The sequence below is a fragment of the Teleopsis dalmanni genome, chromosome 1 (assembly GCF_002237135.1).
Source record: "Teleopsis dalmanni isolate 2A chromosome 1, ASM223713v2, whole genome shotgun sequence".
NCBI lineage: Eukaryota > Metazoa > Arthropoda > Insecta > Diptera > Diopsidae > Teleopsis > Teleopsis dalmanni.
In genome coordinates, this window is record NC_051846.1 from 139,052,825 (window position 1) to 139,058,025 (window position 5,201).

Below are 5,201 nucleotides of genomic sequence, written 5' to 3' on the forward strand. Positions count from 1 at the left end.
TTGAAATAATAAATATTTTTTAACTATAACTACTCTATTTTATTGCAAATTAGTTTTTTGTCGCAGAACATAAAGAAGAAATCAAATTATATATTAATCAAATCAAATCAATGAAATTTATACTTAATCATCTTTTAGAAATAAATTATTATTCAATAACGTATGTAGAAATACTTTATTAAATAATGAAGCACAGAATTTTTCGCTCTTCCACTTTAGGAACAAACAATATTATAGATTTTAATGAGGACTTTACTCCTATTAGAAATATGTACTTAATATTTCCTTTACTTCCCACAAGAGTATTCAAATATGTGAATTGTATAGAAGGAGAATGAAAAAGATGGAAAAGTTTCTAAAACGAAGAAAATGATCTTAGATCATTTCGGTCGTGATGATCTATCATCACAGCATTTAATTAAATTTGTTAATTTTGTGCTGTCATATATTTTAATAATGGGCGAAGAATTTGTTTACATCTCAAGTTCTTCAAATAAGTCGTTTTATGTTCTAAAGTTTTCGTGACTAAAATCATTGTCCTATTGAAGCAAAACAGCTTTAGATTTTTATGTAATTAAAAGGAATCACCATGACCTATATGAAGTAGTGAGACAATTAATTGTAATCTCTTAGAATGTAACATAAATACAATACAATGAGACAATTAATTGTAGTCTCTTAAAATGTGACATAAATACAATATTTTATGTTATAAGCTGGATAAAATAACTTCGAAAAATAGTAAATAAATTATTGTGATTCCATGCCTACAGATTCAATAAAAATTCTTTAGATAATTATAACAATTTGGCGGTTGCTCGAGCTTATGTTAATCAAATGTTATTTAACATGTAAAGAGTGAGCCAGCATTTTCTCTTTTGTTTGTAATAAAAACAAGAAAATTTTTCATCTAATTTATCTAACTGTACATGTTAGTTGTGTGCAAACATAATTCATAAAAGTATCTGGAAGATACTTTTCAGCATTCGTCTCAACATTTTTAACAGCTGACATTTATTTACTGTCAGCTTACGGTATATGCAAGAGAAATTTTTATGTTATCTGAGAATACTCTTCGCTTGAAGTTTTTCTATTCACTGCAATTTTAGTGAAGTTTAAACGATTTCTGCATTAAAATTTATTTATCTGCCAAGAGCTGACAACATGAGCTGAAACACAAAATTTTCCCTAATACAGTGTAAGAAAATTTTATATTTTTATAAACTTAATTAAATGACTAATATTCAAACATTACAAACAATTTATTTATATTTTCATATTTTGATAAATTTCATAAAAAGGTTTTTACCACCGAGAGGTACACCACACGGCTAGTTTTGAATATTTTTTAATACTCAAAGAATATATTATATATTTTAGGTAAAAAGAAAGTGAGAATAATCTATCAAATAAATATTAAACTTTTCTCATTTACTTAAACATGTTTTAATTTACTATTTACTATAGAAATTTTACCGTACAATTTCAACTCTGAAATTGCCTGGCACTTAATGGGTAATGAAACAGTAATGAAACAAATGTTTAGCATATTTCCGAAACATTTGGACTATACCTTTGAATACATATTTATTCTTAATTTTATAACACAAATACAATTTTATAAATTTAATAGGGTTAATTAATTTTTTATATAGCATCCTTTTCTAACATTAATTTCAGTTAAATAGACTAAGTTTACTTCTAAAAGTTATTCTCCTTCTTGGCTCGATAATGTCTAAACCCTTTTAGTAAACGGTGTATGTTACAGGTAATCCATTGCAACAAGAGCTTTGTTGATTTCTGACAATGAGTTATTTAGGCGATATTACAGAAGTATACCTTGATGTTCAGCATATCTTTCTAATGCAATATACATATTTTGCATTTGATTTGAAGGAGTGCAATTTTAAATTAGTGTGAGCATTCACAGAGACAAACAATCTCTGCGCTCTATGTTTGGTATACTTTTACCCACTCTCGACTTTCAAGTCTAAAATTATATTATAAGATAGTTTTTTAACTCTTTTTTTCTCAAGCTAAGTGCGTTTTTTGTCAATAATTGAACCTAACTACTTTACATTGACTTCCAATTCTATTTTCACATTATTGGCTTTAATTTTATTATACTCTCGTTTTCTCAGCATTTACACTAATTCTACTTCTACGGAAATATGTCATTATCTTACAAATATAAAGTTGTAAGTGGTATTTTTGCTTTGATGTAGTAACAAATAACAGTTTGAAACTTTTGAAAAATATTCAAAACTATTAATATTCAAAAATTTTATTAAAAAAATGTGATTTTTGCTTTCGAGAATTTCTTAACAGACCAAATTTTTTTATAATTTACTTACAAATATGTTTTCCTTAAGTATTCAGATTTAGAAATTTAAAGCATACCTATATACACATATTACCAAATATAATCTTATGTCAAGCAGTAATCAGTTATGGACTTTATTCATTTATTGCAGAGAAGTGTACAAGTCTATTTGATAAGCGTTTTCATACCCCTATAACTGATATCAAGATCAATAATCCTTTAATCTAACTCATCAATAAACTCAACGTTGGTGTTGAACTCTCACCCAAGTATATCTCATGTTAAACATGACATCCAAACCAGCACTTTTGATATGTCGAACTTCAAAATGCTATATGCAATAATAATCAGCTCAACTATATGGTTAAGCATTTTATACGTAAGAAAGGCAAACTTGGTCATGCACTTTTTATGTACTCCTACATGAACTGGTTTGCAACTAGTTTTCTATAAATACAAAAATCCGCATATTTTAGCACAAATCTACTTTAAACGTAAACCTCGGGGTTACCAATTTTTCAATATTTTGACTTATGCTAAAACTAAAATTACTCGTATGGAGGAATACCTATTTTCACTATCCCAGCAGTATCTAGTGTGGCTACATTATACCCCTCGAGTTAATACCATGCAATCAGATTTGTTCTCAGCTACAACTCTTCTTCGATGAGGTGCAATCAGTTCCCCTACAACCACAGTTTTTAAAATGTATCTTAGCGAGTACGGTGAAGGACTTAATTGAAATTAGTGGGTTACTGTTGGAAAATCTATTCAGGATCTTATTTAGGGTCTTAGTTCTAGTCCAAAAACTCTCCAATATCAAAAGTTTGGTGTAGTATCTTAAACTCTTGATCAAATCACTTTTTTGCAAAGCATTTAAAATTTTTTATTACTAATAATAATAAAAAATGTTAGTGAATTAATGCTATTTTATATTTTAACAATTATAGTTTAGTTATTTTTCCGATACACGCAATTTATATTAGTTTTAATAGTAGTCTACATATATGCCATTTAGCATATTTAAATTAAAGTCTTTTCATTCAGATAATATTGATATAATTTTTCAGTGTCATGAAAAATAATTTAAGATCTTCAAATACCATAAAAATCACCAGCAAGTGTAAATCAATTAAATAATTAAAGTCAACATACATAAAAAATAAAGTCCATTATGTGCAAACACCTTTTTTGCGATTTTCTAAAATATTTCCAAAATTGTTGGTTTTTTCTGTGTTTAGCTGAGCAATTTCCTGTGCTACAATGTCGCAGTTGCCCGTATAAACGCCAATGAACGAGTTCAGTCAATGGAACTTGTGCCGCAAACAACTCGAGCAAATAAACTAATTCGGTTGCAAGTGCAAATACACGAAAACCGCCATTCATGAGCAGATATTTAATTAGTAGCACACTCGAGAGCAAAGATAAACTTACACAGAATGATACAAAATAATCACACATGGAGTTGGATGCAAAGCACTTGGCGGAATGGCAAAGTAATGAAGAACACTTTCAACTGATGCAGTGCTAAAAAATAAAAAAAAATAAAATAAAATAAAATCAAATAAAATAAAAAGTTCAAAAACAACAAAAAGCAATACGAGCAATTCAAATAAAGTACATAAAAAGTGAATTAATATATTTTTAGATATAAAATACATACAGTGAAAGTATTGACAAATAAAAATACTTCATGCTTCTGTTGGGATATATTTGAGAGGAGTACTTCGTGGTGTGCTTGTGCCAACGCTCTGATGGCGAGATATGACATCTTGCAGATACAGCATTCAATGCATTTCATTCAATATTAGCCCTCAACTTGACAAAAACAAAAAAATCCAATAAATGGTACGGGGGTCACTATTTATATTTTGAGCCTTTCCAACACTGATTGTTGTCAGGTGTCATCTGATGTGTCCATATTTGTTTACAGTGATTTGTAAATTAAGTGTTCTCGTAAAAACAGAATTAACACGAGAAAATTTTCGTACGATGTATTGTAACGACTTCCGACATGGATTATCAAGACAAGAGTACGCCAATAAACTTACTTCCACATACATTAAGACTGAAAAGTTTTCGGAAATTCTCATTTAAAATTCGCGCGCTGTATATTTTTCGATATTTTAAGTTTATGTAGTTTGGCAGCACTGTCCTTAATTACTATGCCAAAAATGAGCGCGATCTGTCAGACAGTTCGTTTACGGCAGCTGTTGAAACCAGTTCCCCTCAGTAGTGCGTTGCGAAATGTCTTCGACGGTCGTACGACCGTCCTGAAAGGCTTTGTACCACTCATAAACTTGAGTTTTCGATAAAACTGATTCCCCATAAGCCTTTTGTAGCATTCGCAACGATTCTGCACACGAAATTTCGTTCGAAACACAAAATTTGATGCAAACTCTTTGTCCAATATTTTTTTCCATTGTTTTTTTCGCAACGCACTACTGAGGTGAACTGGTTTCAACAGCTGCCGTAAACGAACTGTCTGACAGATCGCGCTCATTTTTGGCATAGTAATTAAGGACAGTGCTGCCAAACTACATAAACTTAAAATATCGGAAAATATACAGCGCGCGAATTTTAAATGAGAATTTCCGAAAGCTTTTCGGTCTTAATGTATAGCGTAGAAGCTCCATCCTTTGCCACGCCAATGTGAATCGCTGATGCAATGATTTTAATCGCGGTCTCAATTCGCTCACTGACGAAATTCGAGAACAACTGATTCGCCCAAAATCAGTTGTTGCATTGTTTGAGGGAACTCTAGGCATTAGTTTCACCAGCATATACGAGTATAAGATATTGCATGATCATTTAGCCGTGCGAAAGGTTTGTTCTCGTTTGATCCCCCATTATTTGGCCAAATTTCAAAAAGATTCTT